The sequence below is a fragment of the Lipotes vexillifer genome, unplaced genomic scaffold, assembly GCF_000442215.2.
Source record: "Lipotes vexillifer unplaced genomic scaffold, Lipotes_vexillifer_v1.1 scaffold240, whole genome shotgun sequence".
Classification (NCBI taxonomy): Eukaryota; Metazoa; Chordata; class Mammalia; order Artiodactyla; family Lipotidae; genus Lipotes; species Lipotes vexillifer.
The window spans coordinates 2,785,181-2,810,382 of record NW_006797481.1 but is presented as its reverse complement, the minus strand read 5'-3'; the positions used below and the strand labels follow the sequence as shown (position 1 = coordinate 2,810,382).

Genomic DNA, 25,202 nt, shown 5'->3' with positions numbered 1-25,202 from the left:
GGGGGGGGGGTAGGGGGGGAATTATTAGAAGCCAGTCTTTGCTTGCGCAGGCTGAGTTGATATAGGCTATTGCTGGAAACCATCCGCTGGGAATGTTTCTTAGGGAAATCCCGTCGTGTGGAAGGAAGCCTTTTAAAGGCAAAGTAAGATGTTGAGGAATTAGCCTGTTCATAGAGTAACGAGAGGATGGCTGTACAACTCATCTAGAAAATAATTCAGGATTTCAGGGGTGGGTTCCCCCCCGCTTTGGGGAGGAGGAGAGGTAAGTGAATTTTTTGGTTTTGGGCTCAATTAAGGAAAGAAAGGTAAGTGTGCCACGTGTTTAGATGCGTTTTGGATGGAAATCATTAGATTTTTCTGCATTAGGCTATCAGGAAATATCGTCTGAATGGAGTGGGTAAGAACCTAAGCCGAGACTATAAACACACTTTCTGACTCTTCCTTGAGATGGAAAAAAAAAAAAGAAAGAAAAGAAAAAGAGAGAAAGTGGCCCAGAAACTTGCATGCTTCCTAAAATGATTGCGTGCGTGTAAACATACATATTTAGGAACACCTGGAATTTATGTAACATCTCTTTTGCCAGGATTTGAGCTCTGGGTGCAGCCTTTTTATGAAAGGGGAAGTGGTTTTCCCTTTCGTGGGAGGAGGCTTTATTTGACACCCAAGGTAGTAGGCAGTCTACGTAAGGTCTTGGCTTCAGAAGGATACTCGGGGAGCAGCCCACGAAAACGCCTTATTTACTTCTTAATATTTTCATTCACCCACTTTAATGAATGAAGGAAGACTTTCTGGCCAACAATAAAACGATTCATGTTTATCCAGACGGTTCCATCACCTTGTGGCACTGTACACGCTGTGTGAGTAGGTGATGCACAGCTCAGCAGCTCACGTCGTAATTTCGGTGTCACTTGTCTCTAAAGCAGCAGCCTGGAAGATTTGCTTTGAAAACTCCAGCAGAGTTGAAAATGTGCAGGTCTATCCTTCCCATTGCTCAGCTTTGGTGTGAACAGACTTTTAAGAGAGGCTGTTACTTGGTGACTTCAGGTTCTAAAGCATGAATGTTTTCTGTTTCCCTAACGGGACATTTTAGCAAATTGGATCAAGGTGGGGGCTTCTGGGCTCTCTCCTGAACGGGGCAGTGAGTCCTGTAGGGGGAAAAGCGGACAAAACAGCCCCCCTCCCCCGCTCCCAGCCTTAGCAGCCGCCACCTAGTGGTGGAATATGGTTGTACATCTTAGGGCTCGGGGGCTGGGAAAGTTTTCACCCTCTCTCCATTCTGAAATATTTTCCTGGGAAATCATTGGATATGATGGTACTGGAGGCTTCGCAAGTTTCACTGGTTTCTCCTGTTGCCTGGGGAATTGTGCTGCCTAGATTTGCTGCTCTACACATTTGTTTGCCTGGAGCTTGCTTTTTTCTTCTCTCAGCATTTGGTTGCTTCTTTTAAAATGTTTTGCTTGGAGTGGGCAAAGTATTATCAATTTTCTCCCCCAGTTTGGTCTCCCCATTTTTTTTTTTTTTTTCACCAAAATGAATTCACCGCTTGATAATTTTGTCTGTCAGGTTAACAAATTTTTTTTTTTTTTTTTTTAACAAATTGGTTTTTTCAGAGCCTTAGGAAAGAGGGCTACAGTCTGAAGGCTTATATGGAATGACCGAATTACAGTGATTAAAAGTTCCCAAGAATGTGCCTTTCACTTCCTTTTCCTTTTAAAGTCTTGTCAATTTCTCTTTGAGAGTTTGGTAGTCATCTCATTGTGAGAAAACAGGCTCCCGATGACGCCTTTGCAACGGAGTGGGACTTGCCTCTAAGGATACAGAGAAACTGACACGTGAATGAGAAAAATTAATTGCTTACATGGAAACTTCATTTTGAAATTTGCGTTTCTCCCCCCCTTTCTCTAATATGTCTAAAGAGAATCCATGATTTTAAGTGCTTCCACTTTCTTCTTGCTGGGTCTTTATTAAAGATTGGAGTACATATATTCTAATTAACATAGAAGCTTTTAGAAATAAAAGCAATTAATTTTTCTCTTCTCGATTCTCATGTAGTTGAAATCATTCTTTTCAATTAAGTAATTTTCCTAATAATTGTATTACCCAAATATTCAGAAATGAAAGTTCTAGTCAGTTTAGTGAAAGATCTAACATAAAACTTATAGTATCTTTAAAAATCTGAGTTGTTTAGAATGTTTAAAATCACTTCTTGAAGATTCTTGTGAATGGTTATAGATGAGAAATATGATTGGTAAATACGAAATTTAATTTAGTTCACTTAACAAAATACACTGTAAACAATTTAAAATGTGGCTTTCAAGTAAAAGTCACATTTGTCCCAAACAATAGAGAAACAGGCCTTGAAGAAAGACAGACATACTTTGCAAACGTTATAAAGGAATTTGTAATTGTCCATGTTGGTGGGTAATTTTGGGGCCTATCTTTTGTTAATGTTATGCATTCTTAAAGGCAGATGTCTTCTAAATTCATTGTAAGTTCAGATTCTTACCATAATAATACATGTATAAAGTGGAAAATGAATATAGCAATAAGATAGAAAATCTATAAGTGAATTAGAGTAAAAATGATTCATCGTTAGTAATTAGAAAACATAGGAAGGCAGATTGCACCTTTGTGACAGTTGTTTTGAAATAAGACAGAGATCTGGGTTCAAAATTTTAAACCGCCCAAATGTATTTTGTTCTGGTCTCATGAGAAAACATCAACTTGCTCACCCTTAGGAACTTCAGCTTTTAGTCTCCTAAAAAGTGGGTGGTTAGGCAAAAAAAGAAAGAAGTTGAGACTGAATTCATGCCAATTTATGGAAATGAGCTAAGTGATTAAGCATTTAATGAAAAGAGACCCAGACTAACTTTATCTGTCTATCTATTTACATTTCAGAATCTCAGAAAATTGGCAAGCGTGCTAGTGCTGAAATAGTAGTAGTGAGAAAGAGCGTTTGCAGAGGGCCTTTTGTGTGTTTCCTTTTGGTTTTATTGTTGCAGTAAAGATTTTTGTGTTTTTGTCATATTCTAGATCAGTTGCCTCAGTCCTGAGTGAACGGTGTGGAACAGAAATTTTGTAAAGGCCCACCTTTCCTTTCTTCACAGGCCAGCAGTAGCCATAGTTGATCAATAAAGACGACAGAGAGGGAGTATTGGTCACATTTTCCTGAGCGTGATACTAGCAGGCACTGAGTACAGGAACTGAGAAGTCAAAAACATAATGACTTTGCCCTTGGTCAGGGTGTCAAAAACCAGAATATGCAAGAGCCTTTGACTCAGATATCTCTGTAAATTTGTTGTCCAGAATCTTCCTGATGATTAAGATTGGGGACCTGGGGAAAGGTGACAGCAGAGGCTGGGGAGGGCTGGAGAGGAGAGGGGACCCGCATGCAGCCGGCGAGGGGCAGGCTCTGCCCAGACAGACTCAGCATTCCACAGCGGGGCTGAAAGCCCTTGTTGCCCCTCTTGCCTCTTCCCCTTGCACCCTAGTTCACGATGACAAAACCAAAACATCAGCGTATTCCGTTATTAGAACATTGGGATGTCTCTGAAGCCTGCAGCCCTCCTACTGCTATCGGCAGGCGTACTTAATCCACCCCGTGGCTTCTCGCTTCAATCTTCCCGCACAGAAGAGCGGCAGCTTTGCATCCTGGGTGCAGGCTGCTCAGCGTGTGTAAAAGCTGCTGGGCCTATTAAGTACAAAGCTGTCATTAAATGAAACTGCCTTTTACTTTTTCTGAGTTTCTTTTCAGTACTGACAACTTGGAGGTGGAAAAACCAACAGCAATTGTTTTCAGAGGCCTTGCTTTCCTACAGAAAGATTTCCAGTGATGATTTTACTTAATCTAGCTGACTGTTTTTAAAACCATCAGATAAATGCCCACAAGACTCTCGTCTTTCGGTAGCTTAGCCGCTTCTTGTCAGATTCTACACTCCAAAACGCTTGATTCTTCCAGTCCCCAAACTAATCCTTGTTTAAATTATATCTTCAGCAGCCATAACTCTTTTTTTTTTTTTTTTTTTTTTTTTGCGTTACACGGGCCTCTCACTGCCGTGGCCTCTCCTGATGTGGAGCACAGGCTCCGGACGCGCAGGATCAGCGGCCATGGCTCACGGGCCCAGCCGCTCCACGGCATGTGGGATCTTCCCAGACCGGGGCACGGACCCGTGTCCCCTGCATTGGCAGGCGGACTCTCAACCACTGCGCCACCAGGGAATCCCAGCCATAATTCTTATAGTGGCTTGCCAAATGATACCCTTTGGGTGTGGGCCGAAGACTTTGGTAACATCCAAGTGAATTTCAGGAAAGAGCTCAGTAAAGGACTAAATTCACCTTTACCAAGGGCCATTCAACCCAGACCTGGGAATTTACAGTGTTCTAGTGAAATGGTTCCAGGACTGCAGGTAATATTTAACGTTAATATTTGTTGCCAGTATATTTGTAGCTCAAGGTAAAGTATTATAGTATCTAGTCATTTTTGAAATAAAAAAGGCTTATGGTTACAAAAAGATTTCACTGCAGTAGATCATGCAATTCAGAGGTGAAATTTGAGAAAACAATAGAAAGTGACTAAAAACAGGTGACACTTAGAAAAGGAAATCAGGAATTTCTTCAGTCTTACAACCCCTAGCCCCTACACCTCACTTCAAAATAGAATAGTGAAGATAAAGGGTTTTAAGATGTGATTTTAAATGATTAAAATAGATTATGTGGGCTTAAATAATAGGAGTGATTTCTACTTTGAAACACATCCTATTACATTTCAGTGAAAATTTTTATTTAAAAATATCCTAAACATTGAAAAGATTTTAATCCATAAGTAAAACTTAAAATTTTATCTTTTGGGGGTAAAGACAATATTGTTCCATCTGGTACCATTCAGACACTGGAGGAAACACCCCATTTGGTATAAATTGTGCTGCCTTTTAAAGAGAAAGCGGTTATGTCCTGACTAGACCTTGCCCCCTCCCCCAGTTTCTCATTTTGGGTTAACCATTCTTAAATTGTCTTCTGAAGTTCTTACAAGGGTAAAAATCATTCATTCATTCAGCATTTGATTGTTGAAGGACCCTGTTGGAGGTGACATTTTGGATGTTCAGCCTTGATGAGATGCAGCTGGAGGTGGGTGACGAGATGGAATTGGGCATCATCATTATCTTCTTAGGCTTTTAAAGTGATAAATCAGATCTGAGTAGAACCTGATTTTTCCCCCGAAGAGCTGAAGCTGTCTGTTGTGTGACCCGCTTAGCTGGGAACTCTCTGTTGACTCTGCTGTGCCTAGAACTTGGATACTAGCCTGAGGGACCAAAACACGATTTAAGGATAATTCAGAGGTCATACTTGAGGGATAGGCCCGAATCTGGAAGACAACTGCTAATTTTCCAAGATACTGTGTTTTTATGACAGTCAGTTCCTACAAATGGAAACCAGTCAAAACAATAGCAAGAGGACCCTTTGGTTGAGGAATGAGAAGATCCAAGAGGAAAGTGGTGTGCAGAGGTGCCTTCCAGGTGGAACCTTGGTGGTCTTCTAGGGCAGCAGCCTGGGCAGGGCTGATGGGTTGCAGTTCAGGGGTAAAAATGGTGGAGGCCGCCTTCCTTTCTGGCTTTTTCTTGGAATTGATTTGAGCATGTCCTCTGGTGGGGCCTGGAATGACCTGAAAGTGTTAAAGGCATCTGTCTAGTCCTCTAAAGATGTGCTGTCCAACATGGTAGCTACTAGCTGCATGTGGCTATTACATTTAAATTAATTAAAGTGAAACACTCCATTCCTTAAGCGTGCCAACCACGTTTCAAGTGCTCAGCAGTCACATGTGGCTAGTGGCTACCCTGTTGGATGGTACAGATGTAGAACATTCCCAGCACTGCAGAAAGTTCACTTGGACAGAGTTTCTCTAGAGTTCTACACCTTGGATTAAATGAGTGTGATAACCCCATAACTTCTGACATGAAAACTGGGAGAAGGTAAGGGAGGGGAAGGAGGGGGAGAAACAGGAGGGGCTGGGGGGCTGGGGGATCAGGGATTAGGACTGAGTCACTTCAGAGAAAAATGCAGTTCAAGGACAATCATAGATGTTGGTGATAGTAAGCCACCCATATTCCCCCCCCCTCGTTTTTTTTCATATCTTGTTGGGAAATTTGCCTAGATTGAGCAACTGACTGTCCTGATTTAAATTTTTTTTTTTTTGCGGTACGCGGGCCCCTCACTGTTGTGGCCTCTCCCGTTGCGGAGCACAGGCTCCGGACGCGCAGGCCCAGCGGCCATGGCCCACGGGCCCAGCCTTTCCACGGCATGTGGGATCTTCCCGGACCGGGGCACGAACCCGTGTCCCCTGCATCGGCAGGCAGACTCTCAACCACTGCGCCACCAGGGAAGCCCCATGATTTAAATTAAGTGCATGTTATAGATGTGCACAGGGCCCCATGTTCCTTCTCAGAACTCCTGAGGTGAGGATATTTTAAAACCATCATTTTATTAATAAAAACAAAAAGTCGTGTGTACAGTAAATCCGCAGAAAGAAGGGAAAAAAAGCAAACCCTCTTTCTATGGATTTCAAAAAGGAGGTCTAAAATGAGCGGGAAAACAGGTAAAACAATTTTAAGGGTTTCCGTTTTCTTTTGCACACGCCAGATTGAAAGAAGATCATGGAGAAAGATGTCAAGAACACACTATTCCTGCACCCGGTTTAAAATGATTTCTCTTTAAAAACTGTTTCCTGTGCGATTTGAAACCTTTTAATGATAACCCAGTTAGAACACACTTAGAAAGCAACATGATTATTTGAAACAATGAAACAGTGCGCTGCTGTTCTTTGGGGTCGGAAGCACAGAACTCTGTCTGAAGTTGTGCCAGGCAGTCGACTGGTAACCTCCTCCTGGCAGAAGTCAGCAATAAATTAGGCTTATTTCCATAGGGCCTGTTTTGTCTCTAGGAATTTGTGGTCGGTGTAGTATCAGTATTTTTTTAAAAGACAATGATGAAATAAACCTTAAAGGAGAACTTCTGGGGCCTGTGCAGAAAGTAAAAGAAACGAAGATAAACAGATAAGAACATTCATAGGTTGAGAAGCGGCAGAGGTCCAGGGGACAGCCAGGGCCTGGGCTGCCCCAAGGCTTCTCGGTGGGTCTACTGATCTGTTCTCCACTTTCCAGAATAGAGGTCACCCCTGCTTTTCAGATGAGGAACAGCGAGAGGAAAGAAAGGGAGTCACTTGTCCAAGGTTACTTGAATTGCAGACTTTTCTGGAGAAGCCCTCCAAAATCCTTTAACGTTCCAAAAGAAATCTTTCCCCTCCCCTGTAATAACATAAGCCCCAAACTCCCACAAAAACCGAAAACCAAAAAACCAAACCCATTTCTCTGGGCGGTATGGTTTCTAAATGTAAATGCCCTGAGGTTGCACTTGTGGAAGAGAAAGAGGGTCTCTGACAGATTTCCTGGGGAAAAGGGGCAAAATGGGAATCTAAGTGCCCTCCAGACCCTGACTTCAGCTAAATGCCAGTTTGAGAGCAGTTGGATAAAGTAATTCCTACTAGGCTATGAATGACTACGATAAAGTGAGTCCTCACAGTGGGTGTTTCCATTTTAAAAGTAGAACTGTTTATCAGCTCGACTGAATCTGTGATTGACGAGGGGGAGACATATACAGACGTGCCTGCACCTGTGCATGTGTGCACACATGGCTGTGATCCGTTCTGAAGCCCCCATCACCTGTGTTCTACCTGCATTCTCCCCTCCCTGACACATACCAGCACAACCAAAGAGCAAGGTCAGCCTCTTGGCATTCTTCTTCTTGCTGGCAGGGCTTGGGGGGAATCCTGAGTAGCCAAAGAATTGCCCCCGAGGGACAGGGGATTAAACAAGATGGGCGGTGGTAGGGACATGTCAGCGGTGGCAGCCCTGCTCCCTTTCCTTGGCAGGGCCAAGACATGGGCACTGGACAGGCCAGTTCCTGCTAATGTTGGCTTGCCACGTGCAGGTCATGTCTGCCCGAGCTCCCCTTCCTTGGGTGCTTGCTACCCCTTGGGAGACCCTTGCCCCCATGCACCTCTGCCTGATGCACCTTAGGTATATGCTCATGTCTCTGCAGCTTTCTTTTTTTTTTTTTGCAGTATGCGGGCCTCTCACTGTCGTGGCCTCTCCCGTTGCGGAGCACAGGCTCCGGACGCGCAGGCTCAGCGGCCATGGCTCACGGGCTCAGCCGCTCCGCGGCATGTGGGATCTTCCCAGACCGGGGCACGAACCCGTGTCCCCTGCATCGGCAGGCGGACTCTCAACCACTGCGCCACCAGGGAGGCCCTCTGCAGCTTTCTTTACTAATAGAAAAGTAGGGGGCTGGGATGGGGGATACCTACTGGAGTGGTTTCTTGGCCACATCGCAGGGCACACCCCCTCTTCCTCCCAAAGAGAATGTGTGAAGCAGCCTTTTTCCCCAGAAAAGCTCTCTCACAGTTAACCCTTTCCATGTCGCGAGGGTAACCTTGTGGGTATTTGCATTTAGAAACCAGACCATGCATGTGTGGGTGCATTTTGCATTAACTTAGGAACTTTACTTTTCAAGGATCTTTGGGAGCTGAGAGTCTCTTCCTTGGGGGTTGCTGTCACACTTGAGACATCCTGCTGGAGAGGAGGCAGCACGAATGAGGGGACAGGGAGTCAAGCCTTGGATCTGCTCCTGCAGAGAAGGTGAAGCTCCGAACTTAACCACTTCAGGAAGGGAAGTGGGGGGTGAAGGATAGAATGACCCATTACAGGGTGGAGAGACCCCAGCCAGTGTAATTGGTCTGCATATCTGATAAAAGGTCTTATGAAACCTCATTTGAAAATGGAATTCCATCTTGGCACAGGTCTTAGCACCACTTGGGAAATGGAAACAAGCTGGAGGAGGGTCCACAAATGGGCCATGAAAAACGGCTTTCTGATAGCTGGTGCAGGAACGCACTCTGCTCTGTCCTAACAGTGTCTGGGCGCTGAGGAACAGCTTGTTAGGATGCTTAGATAACATCCCCCGAGAAGGAAGCCCAAGCTCTAGAACAAATAGGGGTGGGATGGGGACAAAGAATTGGGCTGCAGGCTTGAATGGCAAAGATGTCTCAAAATCCCACTTTTCTCAAGCCGAGTGCTGTTGCGGGTTGATGCCACTAAGCCTACAGTCACAGATTAGGGAGGCTGTCAGTCAGAAGAGTGTGTGCCTGGAACGTAGTAGGTGTTCAACAAACCTTGATTTGGGAATGACTGATGTATATCTAAGTTTTGTGGAGGAGGGGGAAGAGCCAAGAAACTAAGGTCCTCAAGAAGTGGCCTTGATGTCGCAGTAGATGGTAAATTAGGAGATGATTCAACATGGTTAAGAAAGATTAACTAAGGGTATAGGGCAAATTGGAAAATGTTTTCCAAATGTTTGTCTTAGCTGTGAAAAATGTCTGGCAGACTTCCCCACCCCGACCCCCAAATTGGAAGTGGTTTGTTTTTACTTGTTTTGGAAGAAATAAATATTTGCATTAGTCCAAACATTCGGGGCAAACACTTCTCCCCAATTCTGAGGCTCTGTGTGGGTCCAAGATGTTTCATGCTGATAACACTCATACCTTTTTTGGCTAAATCGAAGGTAGTTTAGGACACAATCTTCACATGCTTTTCACATCACTGCTAGAATGAGGCTGAGCAAATGGAAAGAAAATAGGAAGCCAAACACGGATCCTTCCAAATCCAGCAATGGCTGATGACCTGGCATTTGAAGGATAGAATCTTTATAGAAAAATTGCCTGTTTGCTCATGGGCAAAGAGGCTGGATCCAATTAAGACAAGGAAAACGTATGTTAACTCAGAGAAAAAATTTCTAAACAGTCAATCCTGTAATCCTCTCTGAAGAGGAAGGGGTTGACATGACGGGGCTTTATGGATGATGCCAAACCCTGTGCTATATAATAATTAGTAACCACTGGTTATCTTGCCTCACACTCATTCCCCAAACCACTAACCATCGCTTGCGGTGGAATGCACCAGGCCTAGATATTTGCCCCAGATGTCTTCCCATGGGTAGTATCCAATTAGAGGGCTTTTGAGAATTAAAGCTTAATTCTCTTATAACATAGCAGAATACAAATTAGAGAAGAACAAACCTGATTTCCTCGACGGTTCAATGGGTGACTAAGGTGAGGGTTAGTCTTCAGGTTCCCTTCGAGGACACGTCTCAGTTTACGTTTTGGTAACTATTGGGTGGCTAATTGTTTTACACCCTGGTGCCTGGTGCTTTTGCTAATTTTTTTGGGCAGTTTACAAACATTTCAGGAGTGGCTGTGAGGGGATCGAGGATTTGAGAGGCCTATTCAGAGAAGTGGACCTATGTCTGCTTATATTTTCATTCTTCCACGGTGGGCCTCTGCATTCTAAATGTCTTCCTAAAATATAGAGCTTTGGGGATCCCTGCAAGCAGAATTCCGAGGGCGATAGCCCTAGATTGGCTTCTGCATCTTCCCTAGGGTTGTAAATCCAGTATTTAGTTAGGTCTTCTTATGTGCTAGGCACCATGCTAGGCTCTGAATGGAGGACAGGAAGCAATGGAGTTTCCCTTCTTCTTTTTAATAAAGATATTTTTATTTTTATTTATTTGACCATGCCTCTCGGCTTGTGGGACTAGCTCCCCGACTGGAGATTGAACCCATGCCCTCGTCACTGAAAGCTCAGTCTTAACCACTGGACCGCTGGGGGATTCCCGCCTTCTTCCTTTTAACAGAATTGTTTAGGAATTTTAGAGTCCTCGGTGCCCATGGTTTCATTTGCTCTTTACAGCCCTGTGAGGTATGTTTTGTTCTTCCCCAGTTTATAGATGAAGAATCGAAGGCTCCGAGAGGTATTGGGTTGGCCAAAAGGTTCGTTCAGGCTTTTCTGTAACTTCTTACAGAAAAACCAGAAAGAACCTTTTGGCCAACCCAATAAGTGCCTTGTCCTGGAGCATCCTGCTAGTTCCACAGCCAGGACCCAGCGCCAAGCCCAGTCTCTACCCTGACATTCTTTCTGCTCCATCACGGCTGCTGCCCTCAATAATCTTACCAGCTAGTGGGAACATCAATACTAACGTGCATGAGACATTTGCAAAAGAATCAAGTGTGCCGCTGTGACTCACAATTCAATAGGAGTCATTCTATCTAAATTTGAAGGTTTTCAAACATTTGCACAGACAATACTTGCTTGCTAAAGAAAATGCAAACAACAGCGCACAACATCAAGAAAGTAAAAATCTCCCTCCTCCCATGTGCCCCTGCTACCCGTTCCATCCCTCAGAGATAGTTACTGTCAGCATTTAGATGGACATTTCCCCAGATCTCTATGTATGTGCACTCATGAACATACAGATACACTTGACACAAATGGGATCCTAGTATCCACGTACTTCTGCAGCTGTTTTCAGTCAACAGTAAGTTGTAGTGCCTTCCCATATCTCTGTTTATAGTTTCCCATGAAACGAAGGTGTGTTAGGAAAAATTGTGAAAGACTTTGTAAATGGAGTGTTGTTGCAGTGGAATGCTGGGTGTTTTCTAGCAGACCCTGAAGGGCTATCGGGCTGTAAACGGGTCTGTGTCTTTGATTGTTTTGGAGTAGCTACATTATTACATTATTAATGTATTTAACCATACGTTATTAATGTATTTAACCAAGCCCCTATAGTGGGCCATTTAGGTTTTCCAATTTTTAAGTATATTGTAAACAGTGTGGGAATCATCTACCCATTCTATAACATCTTTATACACTTATTTAAAGACTTAGTCCCCCCGACTCCCCATGGTGGTATCTGCCTAGTAGATACTATCCCTCACTTCCCACCTTGGGAAGAAGAGTGGTGATTTCTGAAATGGAGTTAAGTGATCCTAGGTATACGTACAAAGTACATTTTCTTGTGAGAAAGAAGCATGATGCACATGAGGACATGTGATATGATATTTTTGAAACCTTTGGTGTTTAACACCCGCACCTCTGAGTGTGCAGTCGTCTTTTCTATGCTATTCAAAGCTTGGGTTGGGGAAATCAAGTTCAGTCAGTCAGACTTTCCTTGGCGATGACTTTATAATTGCCCCTGAGTTTTGCATGTGTGAATCTGGCAGGGAACACAGGCTCAGATAACAGCTCATATTTCTCTCTCTCTCTCTCTGTTTTGTTTTGTTTTTTGGCTGCACTGTGTGGCTTGCGGGATCTTAGTTCCCGACCAGGGATCGAACACACATGCCCCCTGCAGTGGAAGTGCGGAGCCCTAACCACTGGACCACCAGGGAAGTCCCATATATTCCTCTCTTTTGATCATCACCACAAGCCAGACTTGGAAGCTATTATTATTGTTATTTCAATTTGAGAAAGAAAAAAATCAAGCTCAGAGAGGTGATGTGATTTTCCAAGGTCACACAGCAAGGACCCACTTCTCCCCCTTCCTCCTCTGGTGCTAACTCACTGCATCTTTTCCCATCTCTAAGGAATTCCACATTTGTTTGTGTGTTGCGTAACTCTAGGGAGGCATCTGAACCTGGAGTTCGGAGTTCATTGTTCAGAGGGAGTAGAGTTATAAATGTATCTTGGGGAAGGGGCACCCTTTCCTAATTCTTTCAAAGGTGCCACATGTGCTGCTGTTGGTTCCACATAGTGTCCTTTGCCTCCTGTCTCTTAGCTGGTATAGCTTTCTCCTCTGTAGAATTCTGGGGGTTTTTCCATGGGTAACTGCTTTGACTGCAGGTTTGCATGTGATTTACCTGAGTGAGGGTTCTGTGAGTCCCACCTTGAGAATCCAGAGCTCAGGTAAAAAACAGTACAAAACAAAAAAAACCCTGGCCCTGCCTCCCCACTCTATATCCCTCTGAGATAAGCTTGGCTCCAGGGCATAGTCCAAGGTCCTGGGTCTTCAATATTTTTGTAACAGTTGGAGAAGAGAGTGGCATTTTCTTCCTGGAAGCGTTTGTGGGTTTTTGGCTCGCCCAGTGGAGACTCACTGTGCCTGGAAGCGCAGGGAACGGAGAAAGGCTGCCCCTTAATTGGATGATGAGTCTGCACATGGCTGTGGGCTCACTGTCATCTCCGAGTGCAGGAAGGAGCTCCACCAACCAGAGCCTGCGCCTTCCTTCCCCAGAAGAGGGGTCTCAGGACCGAAGGAAGCCCACGTGTGCGTGGAGTGCAGGGCCAGAGCAGAAGCAGCCTCTAAAGTAGGACTGGCCCCCCTCTGAGGCAGTTCTGCTCTAATACTGATTCCCAGGCTGCATTAGTTCCCTAGGGCCACTTAGGGCTACAAAGTACCACAAAATGGGCAGCTTAGAACCACAAGAATTTATCGTCTCACAGTTCTGGAGGCCAAAATCAAGTTGTGGGCAGGCCGCGCTCCCTCTGAAGGTGCTAGGGAAGGATCTTTTCCAGACCTCTCTCCTAGCTTCTGGTAGCCTCAGGCATGCCTTGGCTTATAGATGGTTGTCTTCTCTTTATTATGTCTCTTCATATGCTTTTCCCTCTGTACCTGTCTGTCTCGGGGTCCAAACTTCCCCCTTTTATAAGGACACCAGTCATATTAGATTGAGGCCCACCCTAGCGACCTCATTTTAACTTAATTACCTCTATAAAGACCCTGTTTCCAAATAGGTCACATTCTGAGGGTTATGGCTTCAACATCTTTTTTGGGGGGGGCGGGCAGGGCACAGTGCAACCTGTAACATAAAGCCCTGCCCCTGATGTTCTATATCAGAAGCTCCTGGGGAGCACCTGAGCATCTGTATTTTAAAAACTTCCCAGGATCAGCCAGGTTGGGGAACCACTGCTCTAAAAGGTTTCTCACTCTCTTCTGAGGTGATCTTGGAGATTCAACTCCAACCTGGCTCCCCAAGCAGTACCCTCTGCAGCTTCCCTAGCGGTAGGTTTCTGCCCTCTGCTCAGATCTTTCTAGTGTAGACTCATATATATATATATATATATATATATATATATATATATATATGAATGATAGGCTTTTTGCTTTACCCACTAAACAGTAAACTCCCCTGAGGGTGAGGACTAGGTTTTTTCTTTCCTGTATCTCCCTGGGCCTCACCAAATGCTAATGGTAGACCCAAGTCTGCAGTCAAGCCCAGGTGTGCCTGGTGCAGTGCTAACCCACCGGGTCCTGGTTCTGCTCTTTAGAGGCATCCAGCATCAATGCACCACCCTCTGCTGAGGAGGCCCTTCTGATGCTAGAAGACAGCTGTGACGCCCACTGTAGAACTGGCCAGAACCCCAGCCTCTAGATTCCCAGGTCTGTGCTTTCATTGTACATCACGTTCGAATAACAGACACATTCAACTAAGGGTCAGAATCTGCTAGCAGATGGGGTGTTGCTTACACCTGGCACAGCTCAAGGAAAAGCTGTTTAATAAATTCCTAGAGGCGGGGTCGAGACACCCACTTTTTTGCTTTTCAAGGTAATATGGTATCTTCTCTTGCTGTTAAGTGCACCAAGCCAAGATGTGCAGTTTCCGTTGAAAGCGCTATTAATGCCTCTAGTGAAAAGGCTGAAGGGAAGGGAGAATGTGCCGCCGACACCCTATCTGTGTGAGCTTAGACACGTTGCTTGACCTCTCTGAGCCTTTCCTCAGCTGTGTAAATGTGTACCTCGGCCCAGGTGATTTCCAGAGCTCTTCTCACCCTTTGGATCTTGAGAATTTGCTAGTGTATATTTCACTGATAGGAGTTCATCTGTGGGTACTTCATGATAAGATTCGATGTTAATTTCGAGAGCAGGCATTACATATTAAAATGAAAAGTATCCCAAGGAAAGAACTGGAGCTGGGAGGGGTTGTGTGTATAATAGAAACAAACAGAAAAAACAAAAAACCTATCACTGCTAATTTAACTGAAGCCTGCAATCTAAGAAAGGCAAATGCATGATTCTAGTATTTTCTTTAGTGGATTTTATAGAAAAGGCAAATTAAATCAGAAGTAAAAACTAAACCATCTGATTGTTCTGCACTGTATTATCTTCATAAACAGTCTTCCTGGAAAGTTTAAAAAGACAGTGCTCTGTCTGGCCAAAAAATACAATAAGTAAATAGTGTTGAGAAAATAAGAATTTTCCATCTAGACATGAGTGATGGAAACATTTTCATGTGGACTTGGTGACATCCCACAAGGAGTCAGAGATTGATAAGCATGGGGCAATGGTGGCCGCCGGCGGGGAAAGAGGTCAGAGACTCAGACGGGAATGGTCCCTGCCAAGCACTCTTGTGGGTTCCTGGCAAATCCTGACTCACTTCTTCATTCCCCTGCAACGTGCAGTCTAGACGTCTGCCTTATCTCGACTGGTGACACAGATTTCGTAGACTAGGGTGATGCTGAGAGGGTTGGTGGTCCTCTTCTGTGTAAGGTTTCTACAGCTGGAATTGGTACAAGGTGGAAACTGGTAATTTGGGTTCTGTCCTTGCTTTGTTGTTAATTTGTCTGACTAGGTCACAAAGCTAGTAACTTAGACTTTCTGTATCTTTATCATTACATAATGCCCTAATGATTACAGAGACCAAAGAAAGGATATAAATAAAATACAAAGTTCAGATACAGACTCAAGTATATGCAAAAATTTATATATTATTTTATATAATAAAGGAAGTATTCGAATCAATGGGTAAAGAACAGCTTACTCAGGAAACGATGTTGAGGTAACTAGCTCACTAGTCATTGGGGAAGGCATGTTAGATTCCAGCGAGACTGGTATTTCCCTCCCCAATTCTGATTCGAAAAATCCTAAGGAATGACTCCCATTGGCCTGCCTTCATCGCTCTGGAACAATTAACATGGATCGCAGGCATCAATTCTTAGACTCTTAGGTTGCAGGCCATTGGGGTGAAGTTGTAAGACCATGGTGGCTCTGGTTGCAGCCAGAGAGGATGGGGGTTTTAAGGGGAGGTCATTTCTAGGGGGAGGAAAAAAAGAGGGTCATGGTCAGACAGGCAGTATGTAGGGATTTGCTATACAAGAAAATATCCTCAATCTCACTAGTAAGCAGAATCTTATATATATGCATAATCTTACATTGGCAAAAATTTTAAACATTGATAATGCCCCTTTAAGGAAGTGTGGGTAAATAAGTTCTTTCAAACATTATACTTCCACTGCTGATAGGAGTATAAATTAATAAGTCTTTCTTAAGGACAGCTTGTCTATATATATATATATATATATATGTATGTATATATGTCTCAAAAGGCTTGAAATTGTGTAACGCTTGGTCTTAAAATTCTATTTCTAAAATATTTTTTTAGGAAAAAGGAAAAATCGATGCACAAGTGCTATGCAGGAGGTTGTTGAGTAGAGGGTGTTTATAACAGAGAGAAATTGGAAACAGTTTCAGTGACCTGCAGTAGAGGCTTGATAAAATGAATTTTGGCGTATTCAGGAAATGGACACATACGTAGCCATGAAGAATTATGGAGATCAATTCTTATTGACATGGAGAGATGATCATAACATACTGGGTAGAAGTTAGGAAAACCTGGATTTTGTACAGTGAGTGTTCATTATACTTAGAAAAACAAAGACATTTCCATCTGGAGAGGGGGGATGACAATTTGTGCCTTGTAAGGCACAATTTATGTTCTTTGATGGGAACATAAAGAAATAAAATCCATAAAAAACAAAACAAAACATGCCAGGCCCTCTGGGTCTCACCAGGGGTTGTCCTTCTTAGCATTTCACCATGGTAAGTCATAAGATTATTCCAGCCATCTTGCTCAAATGATTCTAGAAATTTCCCCTTGGACCCATCAATTGACTGACTAGCTTGATTGAATCTGTGAATAAATGCCTTAGTGCACCTAGAACACTTTTTTGAGTGGGGAAGCATCTTTGTCTTGCAAATATGAATTTGATTTTTAGGAAAAGCTTACATTCTTACTGTTGGGTTTGGTGCATGAGGGCAAGCGGCCCCTCTGGGTGGCAATTTTGGAGCTGAGGAGGAGGCAAGAGCGGCGAACGGGACTCTTCCCAGTACCCTGGGCAGGGTTGGGGTTTATCTAAATCCCCCCCAGGGTACTTGCTTTGTTAGGCTGGGTTCTTCTGGGTGTGCAGGCACTTTGTGTTTGCCTCAACAGTAAGGCAACTTGCTTATTTTATTGTCACGTGACAGTTGGTGGGAGGTGAGCACCTGAATTCTTGTGTGACAAGTTGGGGAATTGATGAAGAGACACTGTGACTGTCTGGAATCCTGTAACCAGGGATGTGCCCGGGGCACTGGCATCCTGTCAGCTCTATCTAGTGAACCAATGACCAGCTAATGAGCGGGAATACTTTGGTATGCACACAACTGGAGTCAGTTTCACTGCTATGATTCAAGCACCTACCAGGTGTGAAAGGCCAGGTGAGGCGCTTTAGGAATGTCAAGATGAAAGAGACTGCTTTCGTCTTCAGGATGTTCCAGTGTAGTTGGGGAAGGACAGATACATGGCCAACTACATTACAAGGTAGACCATAACTACAAAGGTGGTCTCGATGGGGGCGTTCAGTAAACACTTCACAGAGAGTTGGTGTTTGGCTGGACCATGGAGGCTGGTGGCTGATAGTGTGAAGCCACCATTCACAGAGCCCCTGCCGGGTGCCAGGCTTTGTGAAGGGGGCTTTATAGAGATGTAGTTTTCGATCCAGTGCGTTAGGTGTCATTGTCATTTGCATATGACAAATCTGACAGAAAGGCTACTGTCTAAAGTCTTGCAGCCGGTAAGCACTGTAGCTTGGATCTGACCCTAAAAGCAGTGCTGTGGGAAGAATTCCACCTCATGAGGTTACAGGGTGGAGACGGAGGTTCCTGGCAGTGGGGAGGGCAGAGCCAAATGGTGGTGACCGGGGGGAAGAGCACCAGGTGGTTGTTTGCCTGGTGCCTGGACTAGCTGCAAGGTAGCAGGGGCAGGAAGGCTGGAAGAGTGGACAGTCACATGGGGAACGAGGAGGTCTCTGAATGCCAGGCTGAGAGGTCTGGAGTTCCATTTGGATTTACTGAGTTTTTGAACAGTTACAGAGTTTTTGAACATTAGCATAGGCTAATGCTGGCTGAGCTGGAAGACCCTGGATCTGGCAGCAGAGGCTGTGAGGCCAAATGCCCAGTAGTTCTGAGAAGTATGTAGGGGCTGACCAGGCTCCTCCCCAAAAGAGGGAATGGGGTGGATAGGCACGGCCTTGGAGGCTGAATCTATAGAACTCGGCACCTGATGGGATATGGAGGTGTGTGGAAGGACAAAACTATTAAGTTTGAACCCAGGCGACATTGCAGAGCAGCTGGGAAGATGTTGCTGGTTCTGGAAAAAGATGCAGGTATGGTTCGGGCCTCACTGAGTGGAGGAATGGCCGGGACGGAGCCTTGAAGTTTGTAGGAGCCTCCAGGCCAGAGGTGAGGCTTGGCGAGGTGCTGGCAAGCAGCAGCTTTGAAGAGACATGGGAGCAGGTGGCTCTGTTGTTTTTCCCTGCCCAGCACCCATTCCCTCTTCTGGTAACTGCGCCTCCATTTTTCTCGGGGACCGCTCCTCCCTCATATTCAATCCATGAGGTTGGGTGGTAGTGACTTCTCATTGGCTCTGTTGGTAAGCATGTGACCCAACCCTGACCAATCAGAGCACTACTCTCTCTACCTCAGGGATCAGAGATAAGGCTGTGATTCATGGTCCAGAAAGGGCTGCCCTTCTGTCGCTGGGGTTGCCGAGCTGGTGGAAGGGAAGCCTGAAGCTGCTGGTGGCTGTTGCCACAGGCTGCTTGAGAATAAAGCCAACCTGAGAGGGAGAGAGAGAGAGAGAGAGATGTATTCCTCATCACATTTATTTGATGTTGGTCTCCAGCCATCCTGGGAGCCAGATGTATACCCTAGGCTTCCTGTTTGGGTGACCCATGACTTGACACTAACAGTCAAAGGGTCCTGACTCACTCCGGGTTAGAAGCCATGTCTTTAGGGGATACCTAACCCTAGAAGGCGTGGCCAGAGGGATGGGGCATGTTATCAGGAGGACCCTCTGCGTCAAGGAAGGCTGGGTGAACATTTGTCCCGGGCTTTGCCTGAGCATAGGGGCAGGTGCGTTTGATGTTTGCCACAAAAATACAGTCTCCCACCTGACTGCCCTAATGGGACTCCAGTTGTAGAAAAAAAAAATCAGGAAATAAGTAAACAAACATGCTGGTCACCATGGAAATGTGAACCCAAGGTGTTAGGAACAATAGCTGTGTGTGAGTCCGGAAGTGGATTTGTCTACACAGACATTGGTTTGATCCCAAATCTATTTCCTTGTGGGAGCCTGGACATGTCCATAAACTCATTATATAGCCAGCTCTTCCCTGGAAAGGGTAACATCTCTGATAAGCCTTTGTTTTATCATTATTAAAACAGCTATAAACTTAATACACTGCTTATGCCTGCCAGGGCCCTCCCTGGCAACTGCCTTTTGAGGTAGATACTTTTTTTCTGCTGTGCCGCTCCCGGTATTGTGTTCCTTTGTGCAGATGGTCGCAGTGCCCAATAGTGCTGGGGCCCAGGCTGTAGCAGGGGCTATTTATCATTTAGTCCAGGGATTACAAAGTGTTCAGCCCACACACTATTTTAAAAATCAGAATATTTCACAAAACATTCCTGACTTAAGACTTCTCTTAGAAAACTGGAAGTTCTGGCAATATGAAATAAGAGTTTTGATGTAGCAACATCTGTTGAGGGCCGCTACTACTGGCAGAATTTAAAAGTTCTGTGTCAAGAAGCAAGAAGAACTACAGTCCTGCAGCCTGTGGAACAAAAACCACATTCACAGAAAGAGAGACAAGATGAAAATGCACAGGGCTATGTACCAGATGAAGGAACAAGATAAAACCCCAGAAAAACAGCTAAATGAAGTGGAGATAGGCAACATTCCAGAAAAAGAATTCAGAATAATGATAGTGAAAATGATCCACAACCTTGGAAAAAGAATGGAGGCAAAGATGGAGAACACGCAAGAAATGTTTAACAAAGACCTAGAAGAATTAAAGAACAAAAAAACAGAGATGAACAATACAATAACTGAAATGAAAACTACACTAGAAGGAATCAATAGCAGAATAACTGAGGCAGAAGAATGGATAAGTGACCTGGAAGACAGAATGGTGGAATTCACTGCTGTGGAACAGAATAAAGAAAAAAGAATGAAAAGAAATGAAGACAGCCTAAGAGACCTCTGGGACAACATTAAATGCAACAACATTCGCATGATAGGGGCCCCAGAAGGAGAAGAGAGAGAGAAAGGACCTGAGAAAATATTTGAAGAGATTATAGTCGAAAACTTCCCCAACATGGGAAAGGAAATAGCCACCCAAGTCCAGGAAGCGCAGAGAGTCGCATACAGGATAAACCCAAGGAAAAACACGCTAAGACACAAAGTAATCAAACTGGCAAAAATTAAAGACAAAGAAAAATTATTGAAAGCAGCAAGGGAAAAACTACAAATAATATACAAGGGAACTCACATAAGGTTAACAGCTGATTTCTCAGCAGAAACTCTACAAGCCAGAAGGGAGTGGCATGATATACTTAAAGTGATGAAAGGGAAGAACCTACAACCAAGATTACTCTACCCAGCAAGGATCTCATTCAGATTTGATAGAGAAATCAAAAGCTTTACAGACAAGCAAAAGCTAAAAGAATTCAGCACCACCAAACCAGCTCTACAACAAATGCTAAAGGAACTTCTCTAAGTGAGAAACACTAGGGAAGAAAAGGACCTTCAAAAAGAAACCCAAAACAATTAATAAAATGGTCATAGGAACATACCTATTGATAATTACCTTAAACATAAATGGATTAAATGCTCCAACCAAAAGACACAGGCTTGTGGAATGGATACAAAAACAAGACCCATCTATATGCTGTCTACAAGAGACCCACTTCTGACCTAAGGACACGTACAGACTGAAAGTGAGGGGATTGATAAAGATATTCCATGCTAGTGGAAATCAAAAGAAAACTGGAGTAGCAATACTCATGTCAGATAAAATAGACTTTAAAATAAAGAATATTACAAGAGACAAGGAAGGACATTACATAACGATCAAGGGATCAATCAAAGAAGAAGATATAACAATTATAAATATATATGCACCCAACGTAGGAGCACCTCAATACATAAGGCAACTGCTAACAGCTATAAAAGAGGAAATCGACAGTAACACAATCATAGTGGGGGACTTTAACACCTCACTTACACCCATGGACAGATCATCCAAAATGAAAATAAATAAGGAAACACAAGATTTAAATGACACAAGAGACCAGATAGATTTAATTGATACTTATAGGACATTCCATCCAGAAACAGCAGATTACACTTTCTTCTCAAGTGCACACAAAACATTCTCCAGGATAGATCACATCTTGGGTCACAAATCAAGCCACAGTAAATTTAAGAAAAATGAAATCATATCAAGCATCTTTTCTGACCACAATGCTATGAGATTAGAAATGAATCACGTGGAAAGAAACGTAAAAAACACAAACACACGGAGGCTAAGCAATACATTACTAAATAACCAAGAGATCACTGAAGAAATCAAAGAGGAAATCAAAAAATACCTAGAGACAAATGACAAGGAAAACACGACAATCCAAAACCTATGGGAGGCAGGAAAAGCGGTTCTAAGGGGGAAGTTTATAGCTATACAAGCCTACCTCAAGAAACAAGAAAAATCTCAAATAAACAATCTAACCTTACACCTGAAGGAACTAGAGAAAGAAGAATAAACAAAACCCAAAGTTAGCAGAAGGAAAGAAATCATCAAGATCAGAGCAGAAATAGAAACAAAGAAAACAATAGCAAGGATCAATAAAACTAAAAGCTGGTTCTTTGAGAAGATAAACAAAATTGATAAACCATTAGCCAGACTCATCAAGAAAAGGAGGGAGAGAACTCAAATCAATAAAATTAGAAATGAAAAAGGAGAAGTTACAACAGACAACACAGAAATACAAAGCATCCTAAGGAGACTACTACAAGCAACTCTGTGCCAATAAAATGGACAACATGGAAGAAATGGACAAATTCTTAGAAAGGTATAACCTTCCAAGACTCAACCAGGAAGAAATAGAAAATATGAACAGACCAATCACAGGTAATGAAATTGAAACTGTGATTAAAAATCTTCCAACAAACAAAAGTCTAGGACCAGATGGCTTCACAGGTGAATTCTATCAAACATTTAGAGAAGAGCTAACACCCATCCTTCTCACACTCTTCCAAAAAATTGCAGAGGAAGGAACACTCCCAAACTCATTCTATGAGGCCACCATCACCCTGATACCAAAACCAGACAAAGATACTACAAAAAAAGAAAATTACAGACCAATATCACTGATGAATGTAGATGTAAATATCCTCAACAAAATACTAGCAGACAGAATCCAACAACACATTAAAAGAATCATACACCATGATCAAGTGGGATTTATCCCAGGGATGCAAGGATTCTTCAACATACCATTAATCAATGTGATAAACCGTATTAACAAATTGAAGAATAACAACCATATGATCATCTCAATAGATGCAGGAAAAGCTTTTGACAAAATTCAACACCCATTTACGATAAAAACTCTCCAGAAAGTGGGCATAGAGGGAACCTACCTCAACATAATAAAGGCCATATACGACAAACCCACAGCAAGCATCATTCTCAATGGTGAAAAACTGAAAGCATTTCCTCTAAGATCAGGAACAAGACAAGGATGTCCACTCTCACCACTATTATTCAACATAGTTTTGGAAGTCCTAGCCACGGCAATCAGAGAAGAAAAAGAAATAAAAGGAATACAAATTGGAAAAGGAGAAGTAAAACTGTCACTGCTTGCGATGACATGATACTATACATAGAGAATCCTAAAGATGCCAGCAGAAAACTGCTAGAGCCACTCAAGAATTTGGTAAAGTTGCAGGATACAAAATTAATGCACAGAAATCTCTTGCATTCCTATACACTAATGATGAAAAATCTGAAAGAGAAATTAAGGAAACACTCCCATTTACCATTGCAACAAAAGAATAAAATACCTAGGAATAAACCTACCTAAGGAGACAAAAGACCTGTATGCAGAAAACTGTAAGACACTGATGAAAGAACTTAAAGATGATACCAACAGATAGAGAGATATACCATGTTCTTGGATTGGAAGAATCAATATTGTGAAAATGACTCTACTACCCAAAGCAATCTACAGATTCAATGCAATCCCTATCGAATTACCAATAGCATTTTTTATGGAGCTAGAACAAAAAATCTTAAAATTTGCATGGAGACACAAAAGACCCCGAATAGCCAAAGCAGTCTTGAGGGAAAAGAACGGAGCTGGAGGAATCAGACTTCCTGAGTTCAGACTATACTACAAAGCTACAGTAATCAAGACAATATGGTACTGGCACAAAAACAGAAACATAGATCAATGGAACAAGATAGAAAGCCCAGAGATAAACCCGCACACCTATGGTCAACTAATCTATGACAAAGGAGGTAAGGATATGCAATGGAGAAAAGACAGTCTCTTCAATAAGTGGTGCTGGGAAAAGTGGACAACTACATGTAAAAGAATGAAATGAGAACACTCCCTAACACCGTACACAAAAATAAACTCAAAATGGATTAGAGACCTAAGTGTAAGACCAGACACTATAAAAATCTTAGAGGAAAACATAGGAAGAACACTCTTTGACATAAATCACAGCAGCAAGATCTTTTTGATCCACCTCCTAGAGTAATGGAAATAAAAACAAAAATAAACAAATGGGACCTAATGAAACTTAAAAGCTTTTGCACAGCAAAGGAAACCATAAACAAGACGAAAAGACAACACTCAAAATGGGAGAAAATATTTGCAAATGAATCAACAGACAAAGGATTAATCTCCAAAATATATAAACAGCTCATGCAGCTCAATATTAAAAGAACAAATAACCCAATCAAAAAATGGGCAGGACCTAAACAGACATTTCTCCTAAGAAGACATACAGATGGCCAAGAAGCACATGAAAAGCTGCTCAACATCACTAATTATTAGAGAAATGCAAATCAAAACTACAGTGAGGTATCACCTCACACCAGTTAGAATGGGCATCATCAGAAAATCTACAAACAACAAATGCTGGAGAACGTATGGAGAAAAGGGAACCCTCTTGCACTGTTGGTGGGAATGTAAATTGATACAGCCACTATGGAGAACAGTATGGAGGTTCCTTAAAAAACTAAAAATTGAATTACCATATAATTCAGCAATCCCACTACTGGGCATATACCCAGTGAAAACCATAATTCAAAAAGACACATGCACCCCAGTGTTCATTGCAGCCCTGTTTACAATAGCCAGGTCATGGAAACAACCTACATGCCCACCGACAGACGAATGGATAAAGAAGAACTGGTACATATATACAATGGAATATTACTCAACCATAAAAAGGAACGAAATTGGGTCATTTGTAGAGAAGTGCATGCATCTGGAGACTGTCATACAGAGTGAAGTAAGTCAGAAAGAGTAAAACAAATATTGTATGTTAGCGCATATATGTGGAACCTAGAAAAATGGTACAGATGAACCATTTGCAGGGCAGAAATTGAGACATAGAAGTAGAGAACAAACGTATCGACACCAAGGGTAGAAAGCTGTGGGTGGGTGGGGGTGGTGGTGTGATGAATTGGGCGATTGGGATTGACATGTATACACTGATGTGTATAAAATTGATGACTAATAAGGACCTGCTGTATAAAAAAATAAAATAAAATTCAAAAATTAAAAAAATGAAAACTGAAAGTTTTGGCAATATGAAATAAGAGTTTTTACGTAGCAACATCTGTGTACAGTTGCATATTGGTTGTCTAATTTGGGGCAAGGTTTCAGGCTCTACATTTCACCATAGACCCCACTGTTCCCTCTTGCCTCATACCACGTCCCCTTTACTCAATTATGTCACCTGACCAACCCCCGGTTTGGGACCCCTGTCCTTTTCCATAATATATTTGCCTTGAAAACTTTAAGTTATATAATAAAAACAAGTTCTTTTTTTTTTTTTTTTGAAAAGCAGTTTTGCAGGCACAGGGTTCACTTAAAACATAATTTCAGCAGGCACAGATATTGTTCATTTAACACTGAGAACTGGTGAGAACCCTGTATGAATACTTAGCAGTCGGAATGTGTTGGAGTGAAGGCCATGGCAGGCATTATCTGGA

At 43.0% G+C, this 25,202-nt stretch overlaps 1 protein-coding gene across 1 annotated transcript in view; it reads left to right on the top strand.

Moving 5' to 3' along the window:
• GRK5 (G protein-coupled receptor kinase 5) overlaps positions 1-25,202 on the top strand; it is a 233,670-nt gene that overhangs the window by 937 nt on the left and 207,531 nt on the right. The gene's annotated exons all lie outside the window — the stretch shown is intronic.